Here is a 19,242-nt window from a genome sequence, read left to right on the forward strand (position 1 = left end):
GTATACGCTATCAGAAGAAAACCTTTGTAACACTATAGAAAGGGCCTGAGAATTTCAGTAACTAATTTTCAAGCATACAAACAATTGCATATATTAGACTTAATTCATCTTTTATAGAACTGCAAGGACTAAGCTATCAGTTTGATTGTAACTGAAATATATAACTCAAAAATCTCTATTTAAATTAATCTAATTATATGCTTCTGTTTTCAGTTTCCCAGTGTGGATCATAGTTCTTTATTTTGTCTTTATTTCCATCCTTCTTTAAATAGGAATGTGTATCTATTGGTTATTATATTATATGCATTACTAAATTGCTACCTAACAACTTCATTAATAGTCAAACTACATTTATGTCAAAAAATAAATAATTTTGTCAGACATTATCCATCAATTGTAACAATTGTAAATAGTTCTGTTTTGATATTTCCCTAATATTATTAAGGCTTCAATAATATATTACTCAAATGTGTACATTTTCCTTTCAGTTTAAGAAAGCGAAATCAAACTCAAATCATTTACTTGCTATGTAGTAGAAATACTTAAATAAGACAAAGTGTAAGTTATACAATTTATGTTCTTTCAAATTCTGTGTTTTTTCTTCTCATAGATGTATTATTATTTGAAAACAGTAAATTCATCCAATTTTCAAGTCAGTTGTGTCACTATACAAATTTAAATAAATAGGATAGTGTATAGGCAGAAGAAAAAGTCAGAAAACTTGACCTATGCTGTACCATAAAGTAAGTAATTTAGACTAGACACTTCAGTCTTACAGTATAGTCTATATTATGTCTTAATCACCTCATTAACATATTTAGGTTTATATAAGCATACCTCTGTACAACATACATTAGAGAGAAACAAATAACTAATAGAAAAATAATAGAAGAATAAATACAGAATTATTATTCTGAAATCATAATTAATGAGAATGTCACTATGTGCAAATACTCAAAAGATATATTAAAATTAAGAAAAAAACATAGTGGTCTTGATTTTATTCTTTATTTCTGAGAGAGCACTAGTAATACCCCTTCCTGTCAGTGTGTACATTTTCTACAGTCTCTACTTTTCCCCATGTGGACACACGTGTGAACATATACACACTTTCTAGGTTAGTTTTAGGTAGAATTTATTTTTTCCTTGAGAGAGAACTTAGAGAACATGGAGCAGAGTGGCCTCAATTTTTACAAAAATTTGTAAATGGGTAACAGAAACACATAGAAACAGTCATGAACAACTTATAACAGATTGTCTGCCCGAACCTTAAAATTTTTTATAAGGAGATTAATTTAACTTATTCTGAGTTCTATGCCCGTACAGCTGTGTTTTCAGGGGAAAAAATCACATCAGAACACATGCAAACTAAAAATTGTGCCTATTGCATATGTCAGATAGTCTACTTTTTCCCTCCAAACAAAAATTATTAAGGAATACTTCAAAGCTTCAAACAAAACTTAAAAAAAAAAATGCTAGAAATACTTTTTCCTATAGATAACTTACATGGATAATAAGAGGAATGTTTCCTAGAAGTAAAGGTTACAAAGTTCTTATTCACTTTAGTCCTCAACAAAGTTTTTCTGAATTATATTGCTTTATTGAAAATAGAATTTCTTCATATGGCCAGCAGTAAATCTACTTTTTTTTTTTTTTTTGGTTATTTGTTTCTACTTTTTTTTTTTTTTTTTTTTTTTTTTTTTTTTTGTTTCCCCTTAAAGTATCTGCAATATGGGCAGAAGATTAGTGATTGGGTAAGCACCACAATATAATATTGTCATTAGGACTTCTCATTTTCATCTAAGAGTTTCGTTTGTTTTATTGTTTTAAACATAATTGAAGGTATTATATTTTGTGGTATGTAAAAAATACTTCTTCATTTCTTTAAAAAATAAATTAGTATAGCTTGCTCCCACCGCGGTGGGGCTGCTCATCTACAAGTTGAGAAAATTTAGCCTAAGAGGAAGATATGAGCGAGACTGAATCAGGAGCCACCGGGAAGCAAGAAGGCCATGGTGATTGTTGCCATAAGTACGCTGGCTACCATCTTTCTAGCTTTGTTTGCAGTCTGAGTGGTGTTTGAGGGCAGCGCTACCGCTGGCCAGGAGACCTGCTGCAGCACTATGATTCCAAGTCCATTATGAGTCTGTTAGGTGCCATGGAGACCCAGTCTGAGCTCTCTGAGTTAGAACTGGATGATGTTGTCATCACCAACCCCGGCATAGAGCCCATTCTGGATAATGAAGACTGGATCTAGGATGCCTTGGGCCTCATGGCCCACTGCATTGTCATCTTGAAGATTTGTCACACTTGGAGAGAAAAACTTGTTGCCATGACAATGGGCTCAGAGGCTGAGAAGAAGACTTCAGCCACTGTCAGCAACATCATTGTGGTGGCTAAGTGGATCATCCCCAGAGTATATGATGTTGTGAAACCAGTGTACCCTCTGTTGGGCACCAAGCTCCTGGGTGTGTGTACGTGCTCCTATATGTCAGTCATCAGGTGCTGGTAACCAGAAATGCCTGCCATCTGAACAGGTGCAGCACTTGGAGGTGCTTTGAGAAGCAGCCCTGCTTTCTGAACCAGATAAAGGGCTCCCAGACCCCAAAATCTTCTTGCAGGAGCAGTTGGGAATTTATTGCCTGTAGGCCAGCAACTAGTCATGAAAGCTAACAAGAATGGCTTAGATGAGCCTTCCACTTTTTCCTGTAGAGTTAGTTGTTCTCCAAGGCTCAGGAGTGTGTGCATAACACAGCTGGTGATGCCATTGTTGCAACTGCAAATTGTGACTGGTGAGTGGCAGTCTAATACCCCAATTAGGGGATATGCCATTCATCATTTGCACAACTCAGCACTGAAACTGATAGATGGTCAGCTTTATTTAGCTTACCCAGTGTTTTCAAGAAAATTGTGCTCCCATATAAGAAATCTAGAGGTTTCACATAAAACATTAGAATTTCTGGCTTCTCCTGAACAATCAGGTTTGGCAGTTGTGATTTGTGTTTTCAAACGAGATCAATCAGTTGGAGTTAAGTAGGGATTGCCTCTCTTGGCAAGACTTGTACTCTCATCTTGCCTGTTTCGTTTATTTGTATTATCTGCCTGATCTCTTAGGCATCTGAGTCTTTCCTCTTATTTAGAGGTTTGGGTTTGAAGCTTAACACTATAAAGTTATTTCCTTTTATCATTATGCCTACAGTTTCACTATACACCACTAGGTATATAGTAAATTTATACTTATGATTCCCTCAAAAAATAAGAATTCAAAAATAAATTAGTATAATTCATATGAATTTTGTTTTTATCTCTATCCTTTACTTTAAAAAAAAAATTGCCATATCTAAGATGTTTATAAACAGACGATATGGCAAACATTTGCAAAGGTGTATGTGGAATGCAATTAATGAGCTAACAGGAATTTGGCAGTAGAAACACAAGTGTGTTAAAACATTTACAGTTTTCTCTGCAATCCAGTCCAGGAGTTAATAACATCTTTTTTTTTTTTTTTTTTTAATACTTTAAGTTCTGGGATACATGTGCAGAACGTGCAGGTTTGTTACATAGGTATACACATGCCACGGTGGTTTGCTGCACCCATCAACCTGCCACTGACATTAAGTATTTCTCCTAATGCTATCCCTCCTCTTGCCCCCCAGTCCTGACAGACCCTGGTATGTGATTTTCCCCTACCTGTGTCCATGTGTTCTCATTGTTCAACTCCCACTTATGAGTGAGAACATGCGGTGTTGGTTTTCTGCTCCTGTGTTAGTTTGCTGAGATTGATGGTTTCCAGCTTCATACATGCCCCCGCAAAGGACATGAACTCATCCTTTTTAATGGCCGCATAGTAATCCATGGTGTATATGTGCCACATTTTCTTTATCCAGTCTAACATTGATGGGCATTTGGTTCGGTTCCAAATCTTTGCTATTGTAAACAGTGCTGCAATAAACATACGTGTGCATGTGTCTTTATAGTAGAATGAGTTCTAATCCTTTGCGTATATGCCCAGTAATGGGATTGCTGGATCAAATGGTATTTCTGGTTCCAGATCCTTGAGGAATCGCCACACTGTCTTCCACAATGTTTAAACTAATTTACATTCCCACCAACAGTGTAAAAGCATTCCTAGCTCTCCACATCCTCTCCAGCATCTGTTGTTTCCTGACGTTTTAATGATCACCATTCTAACTGGTATGACATGGTATCTCATTGTGGTTTGCATTTCTCTAATGACCAGTGAAGATGAATTTTTTTTCATATGCTTGTTGCCTGCATAAATTTATTTTGAGAGGTGTCTGTTCATATCCTTCACTTACTTTTTGATAGGATTGTTTTTTTCCTTGTAAATCTGTTTAAGTTCCTTGTAGATTCCAGATATTAGTCCTTTGTCAGATGGATTGCAAAAATTTTCTCCTATTCTGTAGGCTGCCTATTCACTCTAATGATAGTTTTTGTATGTTTGTTTGTTTGGTTTCTGTTTTTTTGCTGTGCAGAAGCTCTTTAGTTTAATTAGATCCCATATGTCAATTTGGGCTTTGTTGCCATTGCTTTTGGTGTTTTAGTCATGCAGTCTTTGCCCATGCCTATGTCCTGGATGGTATTGCCTAGGATTTCTCCTAGGGTTTTTATGGTTTTATGTATTATGTTTAAGTCTTTATCTTGAGTTAATTTTTGTATAAGGTATAAGGAAGGGGTCCAGTTTCAGTATGCTTTATTTTTAATGAGAAAGTAAATAGTTATCTTATTCATGTAAAAAATCAGGTTATTTGATAAAATCTATGATTTTCTTTTCTTCAAGATGAAATTGTAGTTGCCCTATGTTAAAAACAGGAAAGCAGAAGTAAATGGACCCTAGACATTGAATTGCTTGCCCCAAATGAATACTTAAATTTCCATTAAGATCACATTTTAGAATCTTAACAAGAGTAAGAGTTTGTATATCACTAATACAAATAATGTCAAATTTTCAGACAGTTTGCTCTTGTTACTATCATCTTTGTTATTGACACAGGCCAAGTGTTGTGGCTCATGCCTGTAATCCCAGAACTCTGGGAGGCTGAAGTAGGCCGATCACTAGGTCAAGAGATGGAGACCATCCTGGCCAACATGGATAAACCCTGTCTCTAACTAAACATATAAAAATTAGCTGGGCATGGTGGTGCACACCTGTAGTCCTTGCTACTTGGAGGCTGAGGTAGGAGAATTGCTTGAACCTGGTAGGCTGAGGTTGCAGTGAGCTGAGATCACACCACTATACTCCAGCCTGGCAACAGAGCGAGACCCCATCTCAAAATAATAATAATAATAATAAATAAAATAAGTAAAAATAAAAGTTGTGTGTGTTCTTCTCCAAGTTATTCAATCATACAATCTCCTTATCCCATGTTGGCAAATATAGGTCATCTAGCACAAGTGCCTTTGTTTGCTATTAATCTTGTCATTTCAACATCTTGTCTTCAATATCTAGGTGGTCAGAGCTTCCTTATGTCTTTATAATTTATCTGTAATTTACTGTTTTTTCTCCTGTCTCAGAGTAAGTTTGTTTCCTTGCTTTCACTCTGTGCAGAGAGTCATTCACAACTCAGCTGAGCCAAAGCTTTTTTTGAAATCAGTAAATATCTCCCTCCCTTGCATTTTAGGGCTCTTGCTTCATTGATATTTCTCTTCTAAATGTAAATATATTTAGATCATTTATTCATTTAAAGTAAAAAGGAAACAAATTTAAAAACACTTTTTTCTAATACCCCTTCAAGCTTCACTCATTTTTTCCTTCCTTTCACCAATAAAATCCCTAAGATTTTTCTATATTTGTCATTTTCCTTTTATATTTTCTCACTAGATGCTTTACTTTTCAAAATCTTCCCTTATTGATGTCTTTGCATGCGTAACAAAGCTTTCACCTGTACAGCTATTTTACCAGTTAAACCAATAGTTTCATAATTAAATAACTTTTAAAATTCTTTCTTCTCCTTGTGTATTCATGAAATGCTTTTATTCCTTGGTGTATGAGTCGTTTCTACCCATAATAACTTTGCATTAAAAAAAAAAAAAAACTCATTGGCATCTATTAGGTTGGTGCAAAAGTTATTGTGCTTTTTACCATTACTTATAATGACAAAAACTGTGATTACTTTTACACCAAACTACTTACCACCCTGTTTGCCAATAAGCATCTGTTTCTTACTCATCTGTGGGTTGACATTAGTTCAGCTGATATAAATCTCAAGCAATAAGGCCTGTTTCCTAGCTGTGAACTACGTTCACCCATTTCTCATCCTTCTTAAACCTAAACATACCTGAGACATATCCTCTTTACGAAAAAAGATCAAAGTGCAGGAGACCAAGTTAAATCACACAAACACAGTTCAAATTCTACTCACATAATTTCCACTATCATCCCATTAGAAAAAGCAAGTCACACAGCCATGTCCAACATCAATTGGGTAAGGAAATACATTCCTTTCACATTGGGGACAGAAACTGAATACTTGTTAAGCAATAATATAATTTATTTCACTTGGGTTGCTTGATACTGTGTCCTGAATTGGTGGGTTCTTGGTCTTGCTGACTTTAAGAATGAAGCTGCGAACCCTCGTCTTAAAGATGGTATGCCTGGAGTTTGTTCTTTCGGATGTGCAGATGTGTCTGGAATTCCTTCCTTCTGGTGGGTTCGTGGTCTCACTGCGTTCAGGAGTGAACCTTTGTGGTTAGTGTTACAGCTCAAAAAAGCAGTATGGACCCAAAGGGTGAGTGGCAGCAAGATTTACTGCAAAGAGCTAAAAAAAATACTTCCCACATTGTGGAAGGCCATCTGAGATCGCCAACAGGGTAGCCTGCTTTTATTCCCTTATCTGGCCCCACCCACATCCTGCTGATTGGTCCATTTTACAGAGAGCTGATTGGTCCGTTTTGAAAGGGTGCTGATTGGTGCATTTACAATCCTCTGGCTAGACATAAAAGTTCTCCAAGCCCCCACTAGACTAGCTAGACACAGAGCACTCATTGGTGCGTTTACAAACCTTTACCTAGACACAGAGTGCTGATTGGTGCATTTACAATACTCCAGCTAGATAAAAAAGTTCTCCAAGACCCCACCCAACTCAGGAGCCCAGCTGACTTGCCTAATGGATCCTGGGCCGGGTCCACAGGCAGAGCTGCCTGCCAGTCCCCGGCCATGTGCCTGCTCTCCTCAGCCCTTGGGCGGTTGATGGGACCAGGCGCTTCGCGGGCAGCCCCAGTTCTGGCCTGTGCCTCTCCCTCCACACCTCCCTGCAAGCAGAGGGAGCTGGCTCCAGCCTCGGCCATCCCAGAGAGGATCTCTCTCAGTGCAGCTGCAGGCTGAAGGGCTCCTCAACCGCACGCTGAGGCCGAGGAGGTGCCGAGAGCAAGCGAGGGCTGCTAGCACATTTTCACCTCTCAGTACTAGACAGCCTTAGTAGTGATAAGGCCAGGAGGCAGGGAAATTCTGGGCAGAAGAAGGCAGGATCTGGCAAGGATCCCACCCTCAAACCTGGAACTGCAGTCCAATTTGAGAACATGTATTCCTGTTTCCTCACTTGAATGTTGCCTTTTCCAAAACCACCTATAGCCTGCTCTGCCCCCCATCCTGTGCCCATAAAAAACCCAGGCTCCACCAGCAGAAAGCAGAGAAGAAGAGAAACATCTAGATATCTGAGAGAAGCAGCTTGACTTCAAAGGGACAGCTTGACAGCGTGGCTTCAGAGAAGAGTCTGGCCAAGGACTGCTGAACTCCTAGGGAGGACTGCCCTACCACTCTATCTGCTTTCCAGCTCCCCTTCCCACAGAGAGCCACTTTCATCCGCAATAAAATCCTCCACATTCACCACCCTTCAATTCCTTAGTAAGACCTGATTTTTCCTGGAGGCCAAACAAGAGCTCAGGACCCTTGGGTGCAGACAATGAAGACTGTCACACTGACTCTCTGACCTTGTTGGTGGAGAGCAACCACCACATGTGAAAAGGCAGAGGGTCCCACTCAGCTGTTTAAGACTTAAGCTGTGGGCAGATGGCAAAGCTAAAAGAACACTGTAACACGGCCAGGCGCGGCGGCTCACGCCTGTAATCCCAGCACTTTGGGAGGCCGAGACGGGCGGATCACGAGATCAGGAGATGAGACCATCCTGGCTAACACGGTGAAACCCCGTCTCTACTAAAAATACAAAAAAACTAGCCGGGCGAGGTGGCGGGCGCCTGTAGTCCCAGCTACTCGGGAGGCTGAGGCAGGAGAATGGCGTAAACCCGGGAGGCGGAGCTTGCAGTGAGCTGAGATCTGGCCACTGCACTCCAGCCCGGGCGACAGAGCGAGACTCCGTCTCAAAAAAAAAAAAAAAAAAAAAAAAAAAAAAAAAAAAAAAATTAGTCGGGCGTGGTGGCAGGCACCTATAGTCCCAGCTACTAGGGAGGCCGAGGCAGAAGAATGGCCTGAACCCGGGAGGCGGAGCTTGCTGTGAGCTGAGATAGCGCCACTGCACTCCAGTCCGGGCGACAGAGCGAAGACTTTGTCTCAAAAAAAAAGAAAGAAAAAAGAAGGAAAAGAAAAGAAACATTGAATTAGGAATTTAAAGCAGTTAGTATTTGTTAGTTTACATATTTTTACACAGGTTGAAAATATTAAAAAAAAAAAAAAAGCTGTATCACACGTCCTCTGGGGCTTCGGGAGTTGTGGGTACTCTTCACTAGACGCTGCCACAGGGCCAGCACAAAGCTTTGCTCCTGCCAATGCCCAAAAGCACTCGCCCTGGCTCCTGCACCTGTTCACCTGTACTCCCCCTCCTGTGAGGGGTGGAATGCAGTAAGACTGAGTGAGGGAAGTCCAACCCAGCCGCCCTGAAGAAGCGGCCAGCTAGTTCCAGTGCCCATGCACTCCAGTTTCCACCCGTGAAGGAGTCAGGGAAATTTCCTGCTTCAGTAGTGGTTTCAGTTGTATCTTCAAATAGAATTAGAAGTGATGATATAGCTGACAGGCATCATGGTACTTAGGTAGGTTGTTCTGGACAAAGTAGTTATTAGGCTGCTTTGTAAAGAAACAACCTATTCCTCTGAGTTATTTTACAAAATATATGTCATCACCTTTGGTTCAATAACCATAAATTAAGTCCCTAATGTGTACTAGGATTGACTTATTGTCTAAACATTGTGTTATGAGATTGTGTGCTAAGATGTTGTTGGCTAAGATAATTAATTAATTAGGGTTTCTTTGTAAATATAAAAACAACCCTCACCTTTACTTTTGACTATTTAATTCCACTGATCATTTTATCTTCATTCACAAGAAATTCAAGGATTTTTTTTTTCTGGAAAATAATTACATAGTTTACTATTTGTAACACATTTAAAGAGAAAAAAGTAGCCTCAATAACGTGTTCCCTGAGGAACTGGTAGGTGATATGGCTACTGTTTGATGATAGGTCAGTGCAGCAGAGTTGAAATTCATGAGTAAACTTGTAAACAGCTGGGTAACCCATGGTTTATATGTATGCAAAGAAATAAAACAAACTAAAAGTCTAATAACTTTTTTAAGTACCAGAATTCCATGCTTTGTGCAAGTGAGAAAACTGAAGGAAATGGTATCTCTGAAAAAAAGCATAATTCACAATGCAAAAGTATAAGCATCGTTCCACCTCCAAGACAAAACTTTAAGAATTTAATAGGTTTAATTCCTCAGTCTTATGAGTGGCTTCTTCTAAACAGCATATCAATAGCTTGATGAAAACAAGCTTCAAATTATTTGTTTACATTTACTGGCAATTAAAAATTATATGTACAAAACATTATACTTATATTTTTATATCCATATTCCTCTGGAGAGAATTCCAGTAACATCAGTATGCCGCCCATCACTTTGTTTGCTCACTATTTGGTGACAGGATTCATTGCATTGGCTAAAAACTGAGATTACTGTAGTGCAAATTACGCATGCATGCTCAGTTGCAATTCTCCTCTGTATGAGGTTCTTAAGTGTGTATTATTCATTGTTTATGAAATGTTTCATTTGTAAATCTGTTTTGAAAGCCTGAAATGGAACATTATGTTTCTATGGAGCCCTGTCTTATAGATTTTGTTTTCATTCTACAGGAATTATATTTTAAGTATTATATCTGCTTTTGGCTATGTTTTCTTGCACACCCTTCTATAGATCTTAATATATTACTATCACTCATGTGAAACAGTCATTAACTCCATTGAATAGGGTTATAGGATTGAATTCTACAAAAGGACTTTTCTGGTTGAATTACTCAGGGCTATATTCTTCTATTTACTATAGAATAAAAGTGTTTTTTACAAGAGCATTTCCAACTGAATCTCTTCTTTTTTCTATCTGAACATTTTGGTACAAATATACCATGACAGAACTTTAAACAATATAGTTTTATAATATCTATCTATTGTTAGCTACTACTTCATAAACCATATTTATTTAAATAAGATACATAGATCATGTTTGCATATAAAAGATCAGAGAATTTTACTTGATTCAATAAATATTTATGAACTTCAGTGCTAGGCAAGGTGTGAAATATTGAGATTCAAGGATGAATTAGATATTCTTTGCCCTACAGAATCGCATTTACATGCAGGCATGTAAATTGTTAATAGACATTTATCACACATCATAACATCCAAATAATTAGAATTTCTAGAAAAAGAGGTGATGTGGGGGAAAGGGTGCATAAAACAAGGCTCATGAAAGAAGAGTGAGATTTGAATTGGGCCCTCAAGCGTTGGTTGAATTTTGTTTGACAGAGAAGATGAAACACAACTTACAAAGAAGGAAAAGAATGAGGGAGACAAAAGTCTTGGATATTGTCAAGTCAACATACTTGGGAAGAATAGGGGTATTTTTGAACCTGTAACTTAAGTGTTCTTTACAAATGGAACATGTTGAAACACTTTGGTTTACACTGCATAGTGATAAAGGTTTTGGGTTTAATTTGTAGGCATTAGAGGGCCACCTAAATGTATCAGCAATGCAGCTACATGATTAATTTTATGTTTTATGAGGAGAGCTCTCGGGAAATTGTAGGATGTAAAAACAGAAGGAAAAAGCTTGATTAAACAGAAGAGGTTGATTAAACAGTTATTGAAGGTGAAATCCATAAGACATGGATATAAAATGAATGTTGAGGTTGAGGTAGAACCAATGATGACTCCTGCTTCCTCTGTGCTGGAGGCCTTGGTGGATGGTGATGCTCTTTAGTTCTGAAATAGGACTCGGAGGAGTGAGTCAGAGGACAGTTTAAAGTCAAAATGACAACAGTTATTTTTATTTGTCTGAATAGATGAGTTAAATTTGATATTGTATTCATAATAGGGCTAGGGTATATAAATATTTTGACCCTTATTTTAGAAGTATTTCATTTCTCTAGGAAGATAAATCAATTGAGCTGATAATGACTTAAATCATTGCTTCTCTGAGTCTGAGTAAGTAAGTCAATAAGATATGATACTTTGGGGGATTAGCCCCTATTCTGATGGGTGGGAATGGGTTGGACTTGGAGAGCATGACAGGAAAGTAACACAAAACATGAAACCCTCTCCTCAATGAGTGGAATTAATGAATCAAATGTCATTTGATTGCCCATTTCTACTACAATAACTTTCTGCTTGGATATAAGGAATCGTAGGACTTATTGGACTTATTGTCAAGAATATCGTGGTCCTAAGGGAACTATTAATATCCTACATATTACAAGCAACATCTATATTAGAGAGGATCTTAAATGTAAGATTTTCCCATCTTGTGACTAGAAATGGGTGGCTAGAGGGAAGAAGCATTCTGTGCTATCTCTTCTTTTACTTTCTTATTTATTAACCCTAATAAATATACACTTTTACATTTTTGTATTTTGGAGTTTTTGTTTGGTTTGTCTTTTCATTTTTGTTAAGTTTCTCGTGTTGAAATTCTTAGTCAGCTTTTTAGGTGTGCTAGAAACTGAGCTTGAGATTAGGTTTTTCTTTCTATAATTTCTACAGCAAAATTTGAAGCCATCTTTTACAAATTATTTTTCTTAAATGTGGTATATTACTTGTATTATTAGAATGCTATTTATTCATTTTAATTTTGAAGTAATTATTGACTCACAAATGCTATTTAACTTTTATTAAATGGTTTCCTACTTTCAGTGCATATCAGATGATATACACAATAATACATAAAGATACTAAATTCATTTTGAAGTCACTCTGATACATTTCTAAAGATTCTATAGCTTTTCCACTCAACATTAATGCTTTGTGTTAGCATGTGAAATTTCACAATAAATCTGATTTCAGATGTAAACTATTCTTTACTGAAAAATAGGATTGTATGTTTTATGATGTTTGAGCAGTACATGGACTTTAGTGGTTTAAGGCAATAGCATATCAAACACATATTAGGCTGAGAGTCTGTGAAATATGAAGGCAGACATATTTCCATTTGCACCATGGACTTTTTGCTTAAAATTAAAAATCGATGTAAGTGATTTAATGTTGAAAGCTATCCAAAGCAGTTTCTTTTATGGCAGTGTTCTGTCACCTGCTTGGCTAGTAAGCAAGGAAAAAGAAACTGTCAAAACTGCACGTGCTTTGAGAGGCTGGCAGGCAAAAGAAATATAACACAACACTGCAGATTGCGTTTTCTGTAAGTATCTCAGCCTGAATGGATTAGAGAACTAGTGTATAACTGACTTTACCTCCAGTCGCTTAAATCAGCTCATTTACTATCAAATCAGCACAAATATGTTCTCACTACAGCAGGGTCCTTGTATTAAATGTTAAATAAACAAACAAAAAATAAAAACAACAATGATGATAACACTATGAGACATTAAGAGTTTCAAACACATCCTCTGTAATTGATTTGCTGGCAGATGGAGGCTGATAGAAATGGGACCACCAGGAGGTTATGGTTAAGGAGAGTGTCAAGTAGTGGAACAGGGCTATATGTGATGATAAGCACAGATCCAGGACTGCTTATCACTAGGCACAGTGCAGTGATTAGGCTAAAACTGCTGAAGCTACTCACCAGGAACATAGAGTTAACGGGGTGAGGCTGTGACAAAACCCATGGAAGATCCCCAAGCGATCACCAACAAATTTCCTCAGACTAATGAGGGAGTGGCAAGCCATGCCACACCTCCAGGCTTTCAGCGATGCTCACACAAGCATATAGCAACTCATTCTGCAAGACCATCTTCAAAGAGGAGGGATATTGATTTATAGAAAATGCTATTAGACATAAAAGGTAATGATACATAGATCACAGATGCTGCATCAACATATGGAAGAGTTCTTGCATCAGCAAATAAAAGGGATCAATAATGTGAAGAGAGTGGGCATAAGATTTATTAGGAGGCTTTATTGCCTTGTGATTTATGGATCACCACAGATGGCAGTGATGTAGTATAATTTTCACAAATATGATTCAATAAAGATTATTAAAGCATCCTGCAGTGCCATTTTTAGTTTCATCTATACACATAAAATATCTCTGGGACCTCTGTCCTTTACAAAAACTGATGTAGAGACACTCTTCATTTCTGGTATTTTTTCCTACTTTGGGTTTCTTCTGAAAGCATTTAGATATTTGTCTCATTTTCTTGTTGTAAATGCACATGTGACTGACAAGGATAATGATGGGGAATGTTTCACAAGTGAGGCTCATAAGTCATTATGGCAAAGTTGTTAAGAGCATGGACTACACAGATGGAATGTCTGCCTTGATGTGTCGACTCTGCCCGTGCCTGACTGTGTGTTCTTAAACTAGATTTTTTTTTTTTTTCCTTAGGGCCTTCCTTTCCTCTCCTGAAATCTTCAATATGAAGCCATTATATTTTTACCCTTTCCAAGTTTTAACATAAGGGGTTGCTGTTACAGATATACTGACCTAAAAGTATTCAGAATGTGAAGGACAAGTGTATTTTTAAGTTATACTTGAGATAGTGTCCCTGTGATAACAATACGGAAGTCTAGCATAACACCAGGTGAATAACAGTCACTTTTTGAAAGAAAAATGGGTAATCCTTTATATAACTTATTCATTTTCTAAAGAATCTATTGCTTTTTAGATTTGTTTAAATAGAATTATACCTTAAAACAATGGTAGTTACAATGATGTTAATGGCCAAGAAAATTCAAATACCTGTGTCCAAAAGAGATCTTGTTTTCTAGGATTATTTTAAGAAACAGTGTTATTGAAATGTATTTCCTTCATAGCTGTGAAAAAAATCAGTTTTACTTTAAGAGATATTGTATATTTATGTAAAGTATAATAGCATTTAAATCTAGCCCTGTATTGTTCAAATGACAATTTTGAATGGATTCAGATGTGTTAGTTTGGTTTTCTTCAAATAATTTACTGGAAATACTATTTTACAGGTGATAGAATGTTGTCTTCCTTTGCTTTGTTTTCACATTATCCCTCCTTTCCTCTTTGTTTTATCAAGTCTGCTAACACGACTGACCATTTCCCATATTCTGTTGCCTTGGGCTCTGTAAAATTAAATATGTATAGCTGAGCACATATTCAATTATATTTTTCTCATTTTTTACTGTCCAGGATTTCTGTTCTGAACTGTCAGGTCCATCTTCTTTCTTGTCAAAATATCTTTTGACTTTATTATATACAGTCTCACCATCTGTCATACTGACAACCCTAATATATGCTATTTCTTTTAGACCATTTCCATCGTTAAAATTCTATTTTCTTTCCTACCTAAATCAGATCATTTTTCCCTGCATCACAAACTGAAATCTTCAACTATTGAGCTACTTCTATTCTACTATACTGTTTATTACGTTGAAACATTTACAGCCCAGTTGACAACACTTTAGCTTCTCCCCATAATCCATGATTTATTTTATTTGTGCAACATACAGTACTCTGGAAATGGTGTAATGTTTGAATAAACCAACTGCATTTACTGGGTGTTAGATTCTAGGAAATCATCTTCACAAAATCAGTTTTGTTCCGAATGTCATCTGGTTCCAACTGAAGGCATAGATGCAATGGAACTAAAATTCAAATTAACAATAAGCAAACTAAAACCAAGATTTCAATGTGATGATTACGCTGGCTGTGCATAATTCTATAAAAATGATTCTTAGTACTGTGTACATTTTACCTAAATAATCTCCAGAGTTCTCTTTTGGGTTTATCATGCTATTCTTATTTCATAAACAGGAAAATTGATTTACCCTCATTTTCAGAAAAATGACACAGTAGAATAAATTACAGGAAAATCAAGTTCTTCCTTGGAATATAAGTTTTTTTAAGAAAGGGGATTTGTTTTGTGTACTGATGTAAGAGTCCCCAACCCATTTGAGGCTATCAATAAATATTAGTTAAAAGATGGAATTAATGTTCTCAAAAAATACATATCACTTCCTGCTCTAGGACTTTTCACTTCCTCCACCAAAGATTCTTTTCTTGAAATATTCTTGAGGTGTTATCTCTCACATCCTTTTTATTTGCTCAGATACTTTCTCAGCAAAGCATCTGACTCTGGCCGCCTTATTTAAAATTGCAGTTTCCTTTGGAAACTTCCTGCCTCAGTCCCACTTTCCCAACTTTTTTTCACTCTCCTGTAGCACTATCATTAAGTGACATATTATACTGTCCTTCTTTTATTATTTATTTACTTACTGCCCAGCTATCTGACTGAATTGTGAGCTCCATAAAAACAGATATTTGTGTCACCCTTTCCGTTTCTTGTTGCTGTTGTTTCTGGTCCTACTAAATCCCCAGGCCCAGAATAGAGCCTGACACTTTGTAGATACTTGATAGTTAGTTGTAGAATAAAAGTGTAAGTTGGAATATTTGGCTTAGAGAATATAAAAACATGTTATTACTTTTTTCCATTTACAGAACAGTAACTGGTTTTAGATCTCAAAACATGCTTAATAGTATGACATAGGTGTATCATACATATTTTAGGCTTTCATAAAAAATGCAGATGTTTGCACATTTAGAAAATTAAACACCAAAAGAGGCACCATAAATCAGTTTTGAAAAATAAACGTCTAAATAGACAGGTAGTTATATGGATGGATAGACTGATAAAGAGAAAGACTGGTGTGTGTGTGTGTGTGTGTGTGTGTGTGTGTGTGTGTGTTGTTTGTGGAACAACTGGAATAATATTGGAGGAGTCCAAAAACACAGTGTTTTTGTTTTTTCCCCCTCACTAGTATAGTCTTCACCTAGAACCTTTCTTCCAGCCTATTGTGTCATTAACCAAGTTCTAGCTACTCATGTCCTGAAGCAAAAAGAGACTCTAGGGGATGGAAAACTGCAAGAATATATGATTTAAGGGAAAAAACTGGAATGCAACTGTTATAATTATGTAAGAAATCAGGTGTTCCATTAGAAGTACATTTGTTTCTGACTGTGGTAAGCAGAATGATAGCCCTCCCAAAATGTCCAAATCCTAATACCAAGAACCTGTGAATATTCTACTTTACAGGGCACAGGGAAATTTACTTAAGGATTAAGTTAAGGATATTGAGATGGGGAGATTGTCCTGGATTATCTGGATAGAATTGATGTAATCATAAGGACCCTCATAAGAAAGATGCAGGAAGGAAAAGGTGAGAGAAGGAGATGTGATGAAGGAAGCAGAGAATAGAGAAGGGTGTGAAGATGCCGCACTGCTGGCTTTGAAGAGGGAAGTAGGAGCTATAAGGCAACAGCTGCTGGCAGCCTGTAGAAGCTGGAAAAGGTGAGGAAGCAGATTCTATCTTAGAACCTCCATTAGTAGCCCTATGCCCTCTGATACATTGACTTTACACCAGTGAGACCTATTTTCAACTTCAGGTCTCCAGAACTGGGAGACAATATATTTGCATTGTTTCAAGACATTAGTTTTTTAGTAATTTGTTACAACAGTAACAGGACACTAACATACAGGTTTAAACCTTTTATGGTCCTTCAAACGGCAAGATTTGGAGTTGACATATTATTTACTTATTTTTGAGACAGATTCTCACTCTGTCACCCAGGCTGGAGGGCTATGGTGCGATCTCGGCTCACTGCAACCTCCACTTCCCAAGTTCAAGCAATTCTCTTGCCTCAGCCTCTCGTGCTGGGACTATAGGCATGTGCCACCATGCCTGGCTAATTTTTGTATTTTTAGTAGAGATGGGGTTTTCCCATGTTGGCCAGGCTGGTGGAGAACTCCTGACTTCAAGTGATTCAACTGCCTCAGCCTCCCGAAGTATATACAAATATTTAACAAAGTTTAGTGACATGTGAAGAAAGACTGGCTCAAAACATATTTGTGAGGCAAATGGAGTTTGCCTGGAACATCTCTCCTTCTTCCCAGGGTTTCTCTCTCAGGAATTTTTCCTTTGTTCCTTTCATGCTGCTTATCAAGGTAGTAAGTGATGATTGACTTGTCAACTTAAATACTTAAAATATAACATTTTTAGTTTAAAATATTTTTCCCAATAGTAATATACTCTTCCCTTAATAAAAAACAGAAATATTTAATAATAGCAATAAAACATATTCATTTTCTATTATTCCCATAATAAATTACCTCAAATTTCACACTTTAAAACATATCCCAGAACTCCTTAGATCATAAGTATGGAAGAACTTGTTTTGTTTCTCTATTCCAGGTTGTGAAGGGCCCAAATCAAGGCGTCAGCTAGCTAGGAAGAATCTGGTTCTAAGTACATTGAGGTTACGGGAAAAATCTAATTTCCTTTTCCTTGATGACTGTTATCCTGGAGCTTCTCTGTAAAGACTCCTACATTCCCACATCACTTGCCCACCTTCATCTTCAAATCAGCAATGGCTTGTCAAGTCTTTCAAATCTCACTGCATTTTCCTTCTACTGCATCTTTCTGACTCCATCCTAAGAAAACCCTCTGCCTTTAAGGTTTCACGTATTTAAATTGGGGTCACCTGGGGATAATCTCTATTTGAATATCCAAAGTTTTAATTACATTGGCAAAGTTCACTTTTCTGTGTAACACAAAATGTTCACAAGTTCCAGAGATTAGTGTGTGGATACCTTCAGGGAGCTATTATAGTGCTTATCACAATATCTAACATGTATTAAGTACTATGATATTGCATGGCATATGCTGAAGATTCCATACATAATTTAATTTTGTCAACAGCTCTGAGATTGATTCTACTATTTTTAACCTTTTACAGAAGAGTACTGAAGAGAATCATGTTGCCTAAACAAGTTTATAGATACAGTCAGTTATGCTATCTGGCATATGTATTCCTAAAATGTACTGTGGTATGCAAGATCACACAATAAAAAGCACAAATCTTAAGGTGGAGATGAGGTTAAGTGTACAACATTCAACAACTTCATAAGAGGCACATTTGAAAAAATGATAAACTGATAAGGTCAAAAGTGCATTGCATATACATTAAATAATTGATAAATATATAAAAAATATGTGAAATATGTACTTTACCTTGAGAAAGATGTGAAGTTTGCTTTGGGGAGTGGTTATTGGAAGGTTTCAGCCTGTAAGTAATTGTGAAGTGGTGAAAGGAGGGTTATTTGAAATCAGGTGGAAAGCTGTAACTACAGGGGTGGATGGGAGTGGCTCATAACCCATGTCATCAGCTGAGGCAGCTGGTAGATACTTGAGGGGTGTTTGTGCTTGCACTGTTGTGGATTCCTACATAGCTCAGTTCAGCTAAGTACAGTTTTATGCATTCACCTAGTGTTCCTCAGGGATGAATTCATGCATAAGTAAACAGGAAATTCACACTATGCTTAAATTGTACCCTAATATATCCATTACACTAGAATAAATTTGTGTTTTCAAAACCATTGTTATAGTAGAACTAACTGTAGTAAGAGGCAGAACAGTTCAGAGCGGGGTCATTTCATAATGTCTGAGCTTATTTTACACACACAAACATACACACTCTCTGTCTCTCTTTCCTCTCTGCATTCATCAAAGAAAATACGAAAAACAAAGAGAATTTTGAGGAATTTCTATACTGAGACATTTTAATATGTATCTAAAGGCTTTTGAGGTAGTGACTCTCAGAGTATGGCCCAATAAATAAACATTCTACCACAATTCTGGCCTCCATCAACTTTGAACCTAAGTGTAAAGACCCATATACCTCTACATCACATGATGGAAATTTTTAAAAAGCCTCATAGCATAGTTGCAAAGGGCATGGACTTTTGTCTGATATATTCTTTTTGAAATAAGCAGGAAAAATTCTGTATTCCTTAAACTAGGGGAATTCGTGCC

General features: G+C 37.0%; 1 protein-coding gene and 1 pseudogene across 2 annotated transcripts in view; both read left to right on the forward strand.

Annotated features, from left to right (window-relative positions):
- Positions 1-19,242, forward strand: part of EYS (eyes shut homolog) — a 1,930,870-nt gene that overhangs the window by 838,170 nt on the left and 1,073,458 nt on the right. The gene's annotated exons all lie outside the window — the stretch shown is intronic.
- On the forward strand, positions 2,013-2,648 carry LOC104656939 (annotated as a pseudogene).

Source organism: Rhinopithecus roxellana, chromosome 4 (genome assembly GCF_007565055.1).
Source record: "Rhinopithecus roxellana isolate Shanxi Qingling chromosome 4, ASM756505v1, whole genome shotgun sequence".
Lineage (NCBI taxonomy): Eukaryota > Metazoa > Chordata > Mammalia > Primates > Cercopithecidae > Rhinopithecus > Rhinopithecus roxellana.